Source organism: Zea mays, chromosome 3, assembly GCF_902167145.1.
Source record: "Zea mays cultivar B73 chromosome 3, Zm-B73-REFERENCE-NAM-5.0, whole genome shotgun sequence".
Lineage (NCBI taxonomy): Eukaryota > Viridiplantae > Streptophyta > Magnoliopsida > Poales > Poaceae > Zea > Zea mays.
The window spans coordinates 237289023-237306175 of record NC_050098.1 but is presented as its reverse complement, the minus strand read 5'-3'; positions in this window follow the sequence as shown (position 1 = coordinate 237306175).

Sequence of the window (17153 nt, the reverse complement as noted above, 5' to 3'; positions counted from 1 at the left end):
GTGGGCAGGCGTCGTGGCCGAGAAATCCAGCGACGTGCGCGAGTGCGCACTCGTCGGTCCACGGCGAGAGCGGGGAAGGCGGAACTGACAAGGTAGGCCCACGATGCAGAGAGAGAAAAGGGGACGCGCGGGGGCAACGACTCGGCACTGGTGAACCGGGCGCACGAGACAGAGAGAGAGAGGGAGCGAACGGGCGAAGAAAACTGGCGCCGACAGGTTGGCCCCACTGGGCAACAAGCGAGAGAGGGAGGGCGCGCGCGAGGGAGAACTGCCGCTGACAGGCGGGGTCCGCCTGTCAGGCGGCGCGGGCGCGCGGCCTGGCTGGGCTTAGTGGGCCGACTGCGCTGCTTTCTCCTTTTCTTTTTCTCTGGATTTTCTAATTCCTTTTCTATTTCTTTTTCTATAGGGTTTTCAAATCCAAATTCAAACTAGGTTTCAAATTTAAATAAATTCAAACTTGTGCAACACTTCAAAGAATATTTTAAGCTCGGCTTGATGCAACATGTCATGACCCATAAGGTTTTGACAAAAATAAATAATTAACCTCCACTAGTTTAAGCTATTTCTAAAAAAAGAGAAAGAATCTAGAGAGAGAGAAAGCCTAGAGTGAGAAAAGGAAGAGTAACACATGATTTTGGGTGATAATTAGAAAGAAATTTTATACCCCCAAAATCAGGGTGTTACAAACCTATCCCCTTTAAAAGAATCTCGCCCTCGAGATTCAGGGCTGGCTAGAAAAGAGCTCAGGGTACTTGGCTTTCAATTCATCCTCTCTTTCCCAGGTTGCTTCTTCTTCTGAGTAGTGACTTGGTGACAACTCCCTTTCCTTGATCCAGACAAGACCAATTCCACTAACACTTCTCCTGATAGGGACACTAACTTCACTGTTCTCTCATCGCAACTAAGACTCACTTGATACTTGGTTAGCCAATGCATCCCTAGGATGACATCTATAGTTGTATCCTGGTTACCCATAACTATCAAATCGGTGGGGAACTCTATCCCCCTTATTTGAACCTTTGCACTAGGGCAAAATCTATCAGTTTGGGTCCTTCCACCAACTGAACTAACTCTCATAGGTGGATACATGGGTGCTATTGGTATATTATGTGATTCTACCCATGATGCAGTCACAAAAGAATGTGTTGCTCCAATATCAAATAAGGCATTTGCAGAATGGTACTCGACTGAAAACGTACCTAGTGCCACTCCTGGAGTCTCCTGGACTATGTCAGCCTCCAGGTGGTTCACCTTTCCATACTGGGCACGAGGTTGCCCACGGTTGTTGCCTCCTTGCTGCATTGCATTCTGCCTGACTGGGGCATTGGGAGCTGGCTGCTGCTGAGCTGCTTTCTTTGGGCAATGATTCGTCCAATGGCCTTGTTCACCACAGTGGAAACATGCATGACTTCCTCCTTGAGCTGGCGCTGCTTGATGGTTCTGGTTGGTTGCTGGGGCAGGAAGACGGGCTGCCTGGTTATTCTGACGCTGGTATTGATTTCCTCCTTGCTGGTTGTTCTGACGGTACTGTTGCTGCTGAGGAAATTGCCTCTGGTACTGCTGCTGCTGGTTCTGACGTTGATGCTGGTGCTGGTGCTAGTGACCTTGCTTGAATTGCTGAGGTGGGTTGCCTGAGTAGCGAGGACCGCTGCTACTCCCAACCTGAGGTCCACCAATCTTGTGTTTCCTGTCCTCCATCTCCCGACGCTTCCTTTCTATCATGATTGCTCTGTCTATCAGATGCTGGAAGGTAGGGAAGGTGTGGTTCATCAGCTGATAGTGGAGGGGATCAACCAATCCTCTCAAGAAGCGGTACTGCCTCTTGGCATCCGTGTTGACATCCTCTGGGGCATAACGCGACAGCTGCAGAAACTTGTCCCTGTACTCGCTGATGGACAGGGGACCTTGCTTCAAGGCGAGAAACTCCTCCTTCCTCACTATCATCAGTCTCTCGGGTACATGGTAGTGACGGAAGTTATCCATGAATTCCTCCCAAGTGATAGCTTCAGGGTTGGCATGGGTGGCGAGGTAGGACTCCCACCAAGACTGTGCTGCTCCCCTCAGCTGTCGAGGACCATACAACACCATCTCACGATCGTTGCACTGAGCAGTGTGCAACTCACGCTCCACGGTACGCAGCCAATCTTCAGCGTCCATGGGATCAGCAGAGTGGGCAAAGACTGGGGGATGGCCCCTCATGAACTCTGTCCGCTTGTCTCTGGGCACTTGAGGCATCTGGACTTGCACTAGAGGCTGAGGCGGTGGTGGCTGCTGCTGCACCTGCTGCATGGCTGCTAAGGTCTGACTAATTGCCTGGACTGCTTGGGTCTACATCAAGAACATCTGCTCGATAGTCATCGGGGGTGGCGGTGGCAAATGCTACTGCGGAGCTGCCTCCTCTTGGGGTGCCTGCTGTTCAAGCTGAGCATGCCTCACACCTCTGCGCCTGTTCTCAGACATCTGTAGAAATCACACACATATTTCAAATCTGACTCCGCAGTCTTTCAGCATAATAAAAGATGTACAGAAAATCTTCATAGCACTGAACAATTGACCATCTTCACAAACAGCTTCTCAGATAAAGAGGGAAGTGGAAATAAATGGATTACCCAACTAAATAACTGACTTTATTAATAACTATACCAAGTTGCAGGGGATACCCACACCTTGGTGACAATCATTACAAAGATCCAACTTCAGCACATGTCCATCATAACAAGCATCCAACATAAAATAAGCAAACTAACTCTAACTAATATTGACTAGACTAAGATACTAAACTAAGCATTATTACAAACTCTGACTCTGTCGATCTAGGGATCCAAATCTATCTGGGTCCTGCAGTCTGGGGTACCATAGTCGAAACGACCATGGGGCGGTGAACGATAAGGGTGCTAAATCCTGACAGGGGCGGGAGAACCACCATCCAGATAGTGGCGTGTTGCGCACTCAGCACGCAACTCCGCAACCTCCGCCCGAACTTTGCCCAACTCGTCGAGGGCGTGGTCCAACTCTGTGTCGAGCACGGCGACCAAGTTGACCATGTTGTTCAACCTGGGATTGCCCTCACCAACTGGCGAGGCAATCACACCTCCAGCACTGTCGGTCGAACGGCGAGGGTAGTACTTCAGGTCGAGGCCATCAGCTACCCCGCTGAACAACAAGCAATACTAAGAAAGTGTCCGTCGTGCTGCATCTTGCATGGCTGCCTCGACAGTGTCCCTCTCAGTGCTAGAATAGTGCTCTGAGAAGGCTTCTGCACCCCGGAGATCATCGTTCGGACGGCGCACCAAGCAAGTAGCCTCCCACTGGTCCTGGTATAGCCCGCGACGATGCTGGTAGACTACACAATGGTACTCGATAGACCATGTGTGTCGGTCGAAAGCCCAACGCAACAGGGTATCGAGAGCGTCATGGAAGTGACACCCGCGAGCGGCGTCACGAGTGATGGGTCTAGCGATCCATCCCTCCGGCTTCGGCTCCTCCGAAACATCCATGTCGTGGCTCGAACTACCACCGGCGTCGTCATCGTCTCCGTCTCCGTCAGGGTCTCCTCCAGCAGCTGGGATGCCCTGAGGTGGTGCAGGGGGCATCTTTGGTTGAGGTGCAGGGGAAGGCGGACTCTCAGACTCCACCTCCTGTTGAGGCGAAGGGGAAGAGTTCTGCTGCTCCTGGTCCTGCTCCTGGCGTCGACGCTCCTGCTCCTCGTGCAAGCGATGATGCAGTCTCTCCAGGTGACTGGACTGACCTGGCACCGTGCGACGCAGGGGACGCTCCACCAGGCGAGAAGGCAAAAAGGGGATCACAGACTTACGTGTAGTGCACCTAATACGAGCCATCTACAGAAGATATCGTAAGCACAAGAGTAAGAGTAGAACTATGAGACCAGAAAGTAAACAGATAGAAAAGTGAGACAAAACCTTTTGAGATGAGTAAATAACATAGAGTTGGTCAAGATGACCAACTTTTGAAAGAACTCTAAGGTCAAGGTAACAGTAAGGGTCTATAGTCCTTAGGGCGACCATTCTAGTCTAGGTTAGCGGTCCTACAGTCAGCAAGGCTTTGATACCACTTATGTCACACCCAGTTTTGGAAGGCAAACCGAATGCGAACCATGTACGTGCCAGGATCAAAAACTCACGTACACAGCGATTACATAATTGGACATCATCACACAATGCTCGAAATAAATAGCAGAAAGGTACTTTATTACATCAAGATGTCCAAGACATCCATAGAGTCTATTTCATAACCATTGTTCAACATAATTATCAAAGTGCAGAAATACGAAACGTAGATGCTAAGCCTACACAGGCAGCTGACTGGGGGTTTGCCACTAAGAAAGAACTAGAACTCGTCATATTCCTGGAACTCCTCGAAGTCATCCATGTTGCCAGCATCACCTCCTGAGCACTGAGTACACTGGGGACAACCTGGGATGGGGTGGTGTGTAAAGCAAGGGTGAGTACACATCAACGTACTCAGCAAATGTCCCGTTTGGCTAAAGTGGACTAGCTGTATGTGGAGTTGAGGTGAAGTTTTAGTAATAAACCCAGTTATTACCCAAAAGTACCTCCTCAAAAGAGGAAATACCAGAGATCGGATTTTATAACATCATTGTTAATCATCAACATAAAAGTATCCAAAGTTCTTCTAATCAAAGAGGATCCCAAGGCTACTCTTAACCGTGAGCTCGGTTGATATACCAGTTTTTAACACTCTGCAGAGGTTGTACACTTTACCCACAAGTCGTGATCCCTTTTCAGCCTGGGCTGTACAGACCCGATCTTCACTACCAAGGTGAATGGACAGGGATACACTACGTAGCCTTTACAAAAACTCCCCTGGTGCATAGTTGCTCGTTAGGTTTCGTCAATCGTACAAACGCAGTACACCTCCCCAAGGTGGGTGACTAACAAAACCAAATTGAAATAACCTCTGCACCCCAACCTTGGCAGAGCGAGCACTATGCCCCAGCCCCCATTGACGGCCATCCGGCAAAGCCAACAACACCCCAGGTTCATCTAATTAATCAGCTAAGGGCGTCTCATTCCACCCTCATGGTTGTACTGTTATCCCGGGTGGTCACTCCACGAACAGGCCCTTGCGGAGAGGTACTCAGGAAAAAGGCCTAAGCCTCCTAAGGTATCATAAATCATCCACATAATAGGGATAACAGTGTCGTATCATAAATGTTCACATCATGTTCATTGATAAAGTTAAGGCAATAGCAGCATGCTAACCATGATAACCCAACAAGGTTTCATAAAGTAATGCGAGACAGTGAATCATAAAGTATGTAGGACATAATGGGTCAGAGGACACTTGCCTTCACCAGGTGGTTGCTCAGGGAGGTCTCCAACAACACACTCAGGAACCTCGGACTGCTCGTTGTCTAAATAAAGCGAGCATGCATTCAATACATTTGGAAAGTACAAATGAACATCACACCAAACATGTACAAACATTGGAACACATCTTAAAAAGACATAATACTACATAAGGTATAATGAATTCAAAGTATAACATAAACTATGCCATACATTAACTTTATTTGAAAATAGATTATGATTTCCCTCAGTGTTATTTACAAGTACATAATCATAGATCAATTTAATTTATTGTGACCTATAATTTAGAACAGAGATGAACTCATGCAATACCTATCATTAATTTCACAAGCTTAAACAGGTTTAAATCTCTAAGGTTCTCCTTTATTTATTTATTAAATAAATAAAACATACACCTACATTAGTTCATATTCAATCCTAAAAATTAGAGTGTGCAGACAGTAAGTGAAACCATTTTATTTAAACAGAGAATAACTCTATGAATATTTTGCAATTTGAATCACTAAATTTGGAGTTCATATGCAAAAGTTATGAAATAAACAAGTTTGGGAATTCAAAATATGAAATTAGGGCTAATTCTGTGAATATTTAAAAGTCCAGGGCTAAATCTGCAAGAATACAAGGGCCTGCGCGCGAAAACCAGGGACGGCGGGTTGATTTCCAATAAACCGAGGGTCTCTTTAATAAAACTACCGCGCGAAGGGGTATCGGGTGAATCTAACCTTCAGATCTAAAACCAACGGCTGAGATTAGATCTGCGGCCGAGGGCGCGCGCGCGAGTGGGTGATTGCTGACAGGCGGGCCAGGGAGTGTCATCGACAGAGGGGTAGAGCGTGCTGACCGAGCGGGCCTAGCGCCAGAGGGTTTGGGCGCTGACAGGCGGGCCAGGGCGCCAGGGCGCGTGTGCGCGAAGCGGTACCCGCGATCTGGGCCGTTCGATCTGAATTGGACGGAGGGGACTAGACCGAGGGGGTTGAATGGCTGCGGGCAGCGCTGCTCCTCTCCGCGGCAGTGAGGTCGCCGGAGTTGAGGCAGGCGTGAGCTAGGGGGGTCCGAGATCGCCAGAGTTGGGCACAGAGGAAGAGGGCGCCACGGCAAGCTCAATGGGAGGGAAGGGGCCAAGAATCCACGGGCAGAGAGGGGAGAACGGTGGTGAGAAAGCCTCGGGTGGGCCGGAGGAACTCCGGTGAGCTATTCCGGCCACGGGGAGGGGACTTAAGGCGCGCTAAGGCCTGGTCTAACTTTAGCAGAGGCAGGGGTGACACAGGGACCTACTCTAGTGAACTAGACTGGGCTAAATCAGCCGGCCACCGCGCGAGCATGGCGGACCGCCATGGCCGAGCACCGGCGAAGGCGGAATTGGCCGAACACAGGGCGCAATAGGGGAAATTGGGCATGGGGACAGGTGTCTCACCTCGGGGCGGAGCTTGGGGAGGCTTGGAGCGGTTTCCGGCGAGCTGGATGGCTGGGAACACGGGCGCGCGTCTCCGGTGGCGGCTCACGGCGTGGGTACAACGCGAGAGAGGGTGAAGCCGAGCGAAATGAGGCGAGGGGCGTGCATGGGGCACTGACGGAGCTCTAAGAAGGGAGCTGGGCGCATGGGCGAGCGTCGTGGCCGAGAAATCCGGCGACGTGTGCGAGTGTGCACTCGTCGGTCCACGGCGAGAGCGGGGAAGGCGGAACTGACAAGGCAGGCCCACGGCGCAAAGAGAGAAAAGGGGACACGCGGGGGAAACGGCTCGGCACTGGCGAACCGGGCCCGTGAGACAGAGAGAGAGGGAGCGAATGGGCGAAGAAAATTGGCGCCGACAGGTTGGCCCCACTCGGCAGCGCGCGCGAGGGAGAACTGCCGCTGACAGGCAGGGCGGCGCGGGCGCGCGGCCTGGCTGGGCTTAGTGGGCCGATTGGGCTGCTTTCTCCTTTTCTTTTTCTCTGGATTTTCTAATTCCTTTTCTATTTCTTTTTTCTATAGGGTTTTCAAATCCAAATTCAAACTAGGTTTCAAATTCAAATAAATTCAAACTTGTGCAACACTTCAAAGAATATTTTAAGCTCAGCATGATGCAACATGTCATGACCCATAAGGTTTTAACAAAAATAAATAATTAACCTCCACTAGTTTAAGCTATTTCTAAAAAAAGAGAAAGAATCTAGAGAGAGAGAAAGCCTAGAGTGAGAAAAGGAAGAGTAACACATGATTTTCGGCGATAATTAGAAAGAAATTTTATACCCCCAAAACCAGGGTGTTACAAAACCAGATGACAGGGGAGAAAAGGATGTTCTCCTCCTACGAGAAAAATGAAGATCCCCAATGAGCTATCACATTCGGGGATGGAAATCAAGGTTTGGTCAAAGGACTTGGTAAAATTGCTATATCTCCTAACCATTCTATTTCCAATGTTGTTCTTGTAGATTCTTTAGATTACAACTTGCTTTCTGTTTCTCAATTATGTAAATGGGCTACAACTGTCTTTTTACGGATATAGGTGTTACTGTCTTTAGAAGAAGTGATGATTCAGTAGCATTTAAGGGAGTATTAGAGGGTCAGCTATACTTAGTTGATTTTAATAGAGCTAAACTTGATACCTGCTTAATTGCTAAGACTAATATGTTCATTTTGAGAAAGACAGGGTTTGTAGCGCATGTCAAGTAGGGAAGTAAGTTGGTACCCATCATCCACACAAGAACATAATGACAATGGACAGACCACTGGAGTTACTCCACATGGATCTATTCGGCCCGATAGCATACATAAGCATCGGCGGGAGTAAGTACTGTCTAGTAATTGTGGATGATTCTTCTCGCTTCACTTGGGTATTCTTTTTACATGAAAAATCACAAACCCAAGAGACCTTAAAGAGATTTTTGAGACGGGCTCAAATGAGTTCGGATTGATAATCAAAAAGATAAGAAGCGACAATGGGACGGAGTTCAAGAACTCTCAAATTGAAGGCTTCCTTGAGGAGGAGGGCATCAATCATGAGTTATCTTCTCCCTACACGCCTCAACAAAATGGTGTAGTGGAGAGAAAGAATAGAACTCTACTAGACATGGCGAGGACCATGCTTGATGAGTACAAGACTCCGGATCGGTTTTGGGCTGAGGCGATTAACACCGCCTGCTACTCCATCAACCGACTCTACCTTCACCGAATCCTCAAGAGGACATCTTATGAACTCCTCACCGGTAAAAAGCCCAATGTTTCATATTTTAGAGTCTTTGGTAGCAAATGTTTTATTCTTGTTAAAAGAGGTAGAAAATCTAAATTTGCTCCTAAGGCTGTAGAAGGCTTTTTTACTTGGTTATGACTCAAACACAAGGGCATATAGAGTCTTCAACAAATCCACTGGATTAGTTGAGGTTTCTTGTGATATTGTGTTTGATGAGACTAATGGATCCCAAGTGGAGCAAGTTGATCTTGATCAGCTAGATGATGAAGAGGCTCCGTGCGTCGCTCTAAGGAACATGTCCATTGGGGATGTGTGTCCTAAGGAATCCGAAAAGCCTCCACAAGCACAAGATCAATTGTCATCTTCCAATCAAGCATCTCCACCAACTCAAGATGAGGATCAGGCTCAAGACAATGAAGATGAAGATCAAGAGGATGAGCCACCTCAAGAGGAGGACAATGATCAAGGGGGAGATGAAGTTGATCAAGACAAGGAAGATGATCAAGAAATTTAGGGTCAAAGACCGCCACACCCAAGGGTCCACCAAGCGATTCAAAGAGATCACCCCGTCAACTCCATACTTGGTGATATTCATAAGGGCGTAACTACTCGTTCTCGAGTCGCTCATTTTTGTAAACATTACTCTTTTGTGTCCTCTATTGAGCCATACAGGGTGGAGGATGCACTAAGAGACTCGGATTGGGTGTTGGCAATGCAAGAGGAGCTCAATAACTTCACGAGGAATGAGGTATGGCATTTAGTTCCACGTCCTAACCAAAATGTCGTAGGAACCAAGTGGGTTTTCCGCAACAAGCAAGATGAGCATGGTGTGGTGACAAGGAACAAAGCTCGACTTATGGCCAAGGGATATTCACAAGTCAAAGGTTTGGATTTCGGTGAAACCTATGCACCCGTAGCTAGGCTTGAGTCAATTCGTATATTACTTGCCTATGCTACTTACCATGGCTTTAAGCTTTATCAAATGGACGTGAAAAGTGCCTTCCTCAATGGACCAATCAAGGAATGGGTCTATGTTGAGCAACCTCCCGACTTTGAAGATAGTGAGTACCCTAACCATGTTTATAAACTCTTAAAGGCGCTTTATGGGCTCAAGCAAGCCCCAAGAGCATGGTATGAATGCCTAAGAGATTTTCTTATCACTAATGGCTTCAAGTCGGTAAAGCCGATCCTACTCTCTTTACTAAAACCATTGCAAAAGATTTGTTTGTATGCCAAATTTATGTTGATGATATCATATTTGGGTCTACTAACAAATCTACTTGTGAAGAGTTTAGTAGGATAATGATTCAAAAATTCGAGATGTCTATGATGGGGGAGTTGAAGTATTTTCTAGGATTTCAAGTCAAGCAACTCCAAGAAGGCACCTTCATCAGCCAAACAAAGTACATTCAAGACATTCTTAACAAGTTTGGAATGAAGGATGTCAAGCCCATCAAGACACCCATGGGAACAAATGGGCATCTCGACCTCGACACGGGAGGTAAGTCCGTAGATCAAAAGGTATAACGGTCGATGATAGGATCTCTACTCTATTTATGTGCATATCGACCGGATATTATGCTTTCCATATGCATGTGTGCAAGGTTCCAAGCCGATCCTAAGGAAGTTCACCTTAGGGCTGTGAAAAGAATCATGAGATATTTAGTTTTTACTCCTAAGTTTAGACTTTGGTATCCCAAGGGATCCACTTTTGATTTAATAGGTTATTCAGATGCCGATTGGGCAGGGTGTAAAATTGATAGGAAGAGCACATCAGGAACTTGTCAGTTTTTGAGAAGATCCCTGGTGTCTTAGGCTTCAAAGAAACAAAACTCAGTAGCTCTTTCTACCGCCGAAGCCGAGTACATTGACGCAAGCCATTGTTGTGCGCAATTACTTTGGATGACGCAAACCCTTAGGGACTATGGCTACAAATTGAGCAAAGTCCCTCTCCTATGTGACAATGAGAGTGCAATCTGCATGGCGGATAATCCCGTTGAACACAGTCGCACTAAGCACATAGACATTCGGTATCACTTTTTGAGGGATCACCAACAAAGGGGATATCGAGATAGCTTATGTTAGCACCAAAGAACAATTAGCCGATATCTTTACCAAACCATTAGATGAGAAAACCTTTACCAAACTTAGGAATGAGCTAAATATACTTGATTCTCAGAACTTTGATTGAAACTTTGCACACATAGCCCATATATATACCTTTGATCATATCTCTTATGTCTACGACTAATGTGTTTTCAAGTGTATTTCTATGCTAAGTCGTAGATTGAAAGGGAAATGGAGTACTCGGCGAAGACAAGGCTTCCACTCCACTCTAACGGTATCATTTACCATTCGTCGTTACTCCGCACTCCAAATTGGTATAATCCTTCACTCTTATTTACTTGTACCAATGGGGAGAAAGTTTAAAGGGCTCACAAAGTCTCCGTTTTTGGCGATTAATGCCGAAGGGGGAGAAAGTATTAGCCCAAAGCAAAAGGACCGCACCACCACTTTTCGAAAATTTTTAATTGATACATTTCAAATTGGTATGTTTACTTCAATTGGTATATCTTCAAAACTAGCATCTAAATATATTTCCAATTGATATCTATTAAAACCCTCTTGAAAGCTAAGAGGAGAATTTCATTCAGGGAGAGTTTTGTTTAGTCAAAGGAAAAACATTTGAAACAGGGGGAGAAAATTTCAAATCTTAAAAATGCTTCTCGAAATCTTATTCATATGCCTTTGACTATTTGCAAAAAGACTTTGAAATTTTTTTCCAGAAGAATTTGCAAAAACAAAACAAGTGGTGCAAGCGTGGTCCAAAATGTTAAAATAAAAGAAAGCAAACCATGCATATCTAGTGAAACTATAAATTGGTTTAATTCCAAGTAACCTATACACTTACCTTATGCAAACTAGTTCATTTATGCACTTATATATTTGCTTCGGTTTGTGTTGGCATCAATCACCAAAAAGGGGGAGATTGAAAGGGAAATAGGGTTTAACCTTTTCCTATAAATAATTTTGGTGGTTGAATGCCCAACACAAATAATTGGACTAACTAGTTTGCTCTAGATTATATGTTCCACAGGTGCATAAAGGTACAACACAAACCAATAAAAGATCAAGTTAGGGTTCAAAAAGAAAGGAGCAAAAGAAACCAAAGGGTGCCCTGGTCTGGCGCACCGGCTTGTCCGGTGTGCCACCAGATAGTGTCCGGTGCACCAGGACCATACAGTTGCGAACTCGCCACCTTTGGGTTTCTGTGGCCGCGCTCCGCTATAAATCACCGGACTGTCCGGTGTGCCACCAGACTGTCCGGTGCACCAAGCGGAGCAACGACTACCAACGCAACGGTCGACTGCAACGAACGCCTGCAATGCTATAGTGCGCAGAGAGTTCGCGCAGAAGTCAGAGCAGTCGCCAGAGACGCACCGGACAGTGAACAGTACCTGTCCGGTGCGGCACCGGACTGTCCGATGCCACTAGAAGACAAAGCTCCAACGGTCAAACCCTAATGGTTGGGTGGCGTGGCTGGCGCACCGGACAGCGTTGGTGGCGCACCGGACTGTCCGGTGCACCCATCGACAGCAGCCACCCCCAACGGCTGTTTTGGTGGTTGAGGGCTATAAATACCCCCAACCACCTACACTCCAATCATTCAAGCATTCATCACTCTCCATTCAATACAAGAGCAAAGTACAACACTCCAAGATACAAATCAAAGCCACCGATCCGATCAAAGTCCCCAATTCAATTCTAGTGCATTAGGACTTGTGAGAGGATCACTTGTGTTTCTTGTTGCTCTTGTTTGCTTGGCTTGGCTTTCTTTTCTTTCTCACTTCTTATTCTCAAGTGCTTTGTAAGCGAGGCAAGAGACACCAATTGTGTGGTGATCCTTGCGGTGTCTAAGTGACTCGTGAGATTAAGGAAGAAGCCTCACTCGGTCTAAGTGACCGTTTGAGAGAGGGAAAGGGTTGAAAGAGACCCGGTCTTTATGACCACCTCAACGGGGACTAGGTTCTTTGTAACCGAACCTCAGTAAAACAAATCACCGTGTCATCCGCTTTATTTTCTTGGTTGATTTGTTTTCCCCTCTCTCTCGGACTCATATTTTATTCTAACGCTAACCCCGGCTTGTAGTGTGCTTAAAGTTGTAAATTTCAGTTTCCGCCTATCCACCCCCTCTAGGCGACTTTCAGTGAGGTTTCTAAAACTTGCAAAGATACAACAACACGATGGCTGCCATACACACTAACCAACACAAAAAAATGTACGATAGGTACATAATAAACAATATGCTAACCATATGATAAACAATGTGCTAAACAATATGCTAAATATATGCTAACTATATACTCACTAACTTTCCTCCATACAATATACTAACAATATGCTAAACATATGCTAGCAAGTTACTAACTATATGGTAAGTTAAACTAAATGGTGACCTTATACTAACTATATACTCACTAACTTTCCTCCATACACTAAACAATGTGCTAAGTAACTAAAAAAATTGAAAAAAAATAACTCACTCGGCGGGCGCCAGAGTGGCCGGAGGAGGAGTGACTGGGAGGAGCGACGCGGTGGTCGGCGAGGCGGTCGGCGTGGTGGTCGACGCGGTGGTCGGCGCGGCGGCGCGCGGCGGGGAGAGAGCAAGTGTGAGAGAGAGAGAGAGAAGACAGAGAGAACGGGCCGCATGTGGCAGATATTTTGTCTGAGCTCGGCGCCAAGATCTATGACGCCGAACTCGGTGCCACGACGACGCCACGCCAGCCCTTTTGAGCCAGCGCGGCAGGTAGCTTGGCGCCAAGATCTGTGGCGCCGAGGCGTGTTAGCTCGGCGCCGAGCTTCGGGTCCAAAACTTAAAATAAATCATCCAGAGGTCTAAATGTTATTTTTTGTCGAAAAAAGATTAAAAAACAAAAAATCAGACCTTTTGGCAACGACGGGAAATTGAAAGTTAGTTCAATATGTGCTCACTTCCATGTTGGTTTATCTGCTCATGGCCGTTAATATTCCACCTTGAGCTCTCATGGTCATTGATAAAATTAGGAGAGGTTTCCTATGGAGAGGAAGAAAGGATGTGCAAGATGGTCACTGCTTGTTGGCTTGGCTGAAAGTGACTCAGGCCTTTTGAGTTTGGTGGATTTGGTATCTTCAATTTACAAAAACTTGGGATGGGCTCTCCATGATGGCTTATTCGTTGTAGAAAACTGAGCCAGATTGCCACGGGGGCCTGGGGAGCCTTACATATTCAGGTTTAGAGTTTGATCAGAGCTTTCTTCTTTGTGTGGTCTCAGAAGTTGGAGGTTGTAAAAAAATACTCTTTTTTGGTCAGACAGATGGTTGCATGGTCAAAATATATCTACACTTCTGCAGTTATGCCTCATGTGTTTGCACTTGTATCTAGAAGAACTGTGAACAAGAGAACAACTTATGAGGCTCTCAGTAACATGCGAAGGCTCTCTGATGTTAGAGGAGCATTATCTATCAGGGCCATTGCAGAGTATCTAGATCAATGGGACATATCTTTTTTAAGGGTAAACGCTTTTATTAAATAATGGGACATATCTTGTATTCGTAGGTGTGTATGTTGTTTTTTTCTGTCGGGATGTGTGGGTGTGTTCTATGGGTTTATCTGTGCCCCTTTTTTCTAATGCAGTGATACACAACTCTCACATGTGTTCAAGTAGGGATGGCAACGGATAAACTATCCGCGGATAGTGTCTCTGGACATCCATATCCGTGACTTATATCTGATATCCGAACCCGTACCCGTTACCCGCTATGGATAACAAACAGTATCAACATCCGTTACCCGCGGGTAACGAATATCCGCGAATATATCCGTTTGCCCACTACACATACAACATATTTAAATCCAGCAAATTCAAATATGACGAAGCTTCTTGCCAATAGACTCCAACTGGTTATTACTAGTCTAATTCACCAGAATCAATATGGCTTCCTAAAGGGGCAGACAATTCAAGATTGTCTTGCATGGGCCTTTGAATACATCTCTATTTGTCACAAATTGGGTAAAGAAATGGTTATCCTAAAATTGGACTTTGAAAAGGCCTTTGACAAACTAGAGCATGCTGCTATCATTGATATTTTGAGGCATAAGGGCTTCGGGGATAGATGGCTTCACTGGATTTCGTTGATTCTTGGCTCTGGCACGTCACAAGTTCTTTTGAATGGGGTTCCGGGCAGACGCTTTCACTGCAGGCGTGGGGTTCGGCAGGGGGATCCCTTGTCCCCCCTCCTCTTTGTCTTAGCTGCTGATCTGCTACAGTCAATTATTAACAAGGCCAAGAATTGTGGCATCCTCAAGCTCCTGATCCCGCTCTCCTGTGGATCCGACTTCTCGATTATTCAATACGTAGATGATACAATTCTGATTCTTGGAGCGTGCCCTAGACAGCTCTTCTTTCTTAAAGCAATGCTTAATTCATTTGCTGACTCTACAGGGCTCCATGTGAATTATAACAAATCTAATATTTATCCCATCAATGTTTCAGAGCAGAAAATGGCTATGCTAGCAAATACATTCCACTGCAAGGTTGGGGCTTTGCCCTTCACGTATCTTGGTCTTCCTTTGGGGCTTAAAAACCCAATTTGGAAGCTTTCCTTCCTCTCATTCAGAAGATTGAAAGAAGACTAGCTTCAACCTCTATTTTCCTTTCTCAGGCTGGCAGACTACAAATGGTCAATGCGGTATTTTCTTCACTTCCAACCTTTTACATGTGCACCCTGAAGCTCCCAAAAACTGTGATCAAACAGATTGACAAACTTCGACGGCATTGTCTCTGGAGAGGGGCAGACATAAATGCAAAAAAACCTCCTCAAGTTGCTTGGAAATCAGTTTGCAGGCCAAAAACCCAGGGGGGTCTTGGAGTCATCAACCTTGAGTGGCAGAATAAAGCGCTCCTTATGAAATGCCTTCATAAATTCCTTAATAGAGTCAGCATCCCATGGGTTAACATTATCTGGGACACTCATTACAGCAACTCTCTGCCCTCAACTAAACCAGTTGACTCATTTTGGTGGAAAGATATTCTCAAAATCCAAGATTCTTTTAAGGAAATTGCCCAAGTGGAAATTGGAAATGGTAAATCTACGCTTCTTTGGCACGATCGATGGAATGGGCAACGTTTATCTGAAAAGTTCCCGGAGCTTTGGTCTTTTTGCCTCTATCAAAGAGATTAACATTCGTCAAGCTCGGTAGGCTTCCCTAAATGAAATGTTCCATATCCCCCTCTCTGCTGAAGCGTTCGAGCAGCTTCTCTCACTTCAGGACACCCTTGGTAATATACAGTTGCTTGATCACAATGATATTTGGTGATGCAGTGCCTCTTCCAATCGGTTTTCTTCTCAGAAGGTCTATGCTCACTTGACTGGCACCCGTCAAACGCTCCCTCTCTTCGTTTGGTTATGGAAATCTAAATGTCAACCCAAGCACAAAGTTTTCTTCTGGTTATTGCTCAAAAATAGATTAAATACTCGCTCCCTTCTTAGGCATCGCTCAATGCCTTTAGACTCCTTCACCTGTGACAACTGTATTCTCCAGATTGAAGAAACGCCTACTCATCTTTTCTTCAGGTGCAACTTTGCTAGGAGATGTTGGCTACTTTTGGGCTTCCTCCCGCCATGTTCTACGGATCTTCTGCATACCCTAATGAGAATTAGAAGACGCTTGCAAGTCCCCTGGAGGCTTGAAGTTATTATCATCATGACGTGGTGCATTTGGAGGTGCAGAAATAATTGGATCTTTAATGAAATTCCCCCTTCGGAATCTGAGTGCAAGGCTATGTTTAGGAGTGAAATTGCCTTGTTATGCCATAGAGTCAAGCCTACTCTTAAAGAAGATATTGCATCTTGGCTACTCAATTTAGGGTCGTAACTCTTCCCCCTTCTGCTCACTCTTCCTTTCATTTCTTTGTATTTTTCCTCTTTCTCCCTAAACTCAGTTCTTTTGGTTTAATAATATTACTGTAGGACCCTCCTACAGTACCTTTACTTCAAAAAAATATATGATATCATATTTGTCCAACAAATTTAAATATGATATCATATCCGTTTGCCCACTATTGAATCTTCCATCACGAGCATCTAAAATAAAGTTGCATGCACATAAATATCTATATACTTCAAATATAACATATTGGAAAAATGAAGAAAAGTGCTGGATTTAAATATCAAATATAGCAGGGACTATGGTGGCGGACTGGCGGGCGCGGTGGCGACACCCGGTAGCAGCTGCGGTAGGAGCCGGAGTGCCGGACTGCGGTGGGAGTCTGGGAGAGAAGAGATGGAGTGGGCGGCGGCGGTAGGAGTGGGAGAGGATCATAGGAGAGATGGAGTGGGTCTGGAGCGAGAGCGATCAAGCGAGGGCTTCGCTGCCTGTAAGCTGGAACAGTGGAATCTAGGCTTGTGGCCTATGACCCGTGGGCCTGTGGGACGGGAGTACGAGATATTTTAACGGATATTCGGATATTTGGGTATGGATACTGATTTTTCGTATCCGTTTTAAAAATATCCACGGATATCAAGTGCTACCTGTATCCGTATCCATTGATGTCAACCCAGAAAGCACGTAGTCAAAACATTCAAATTGGAG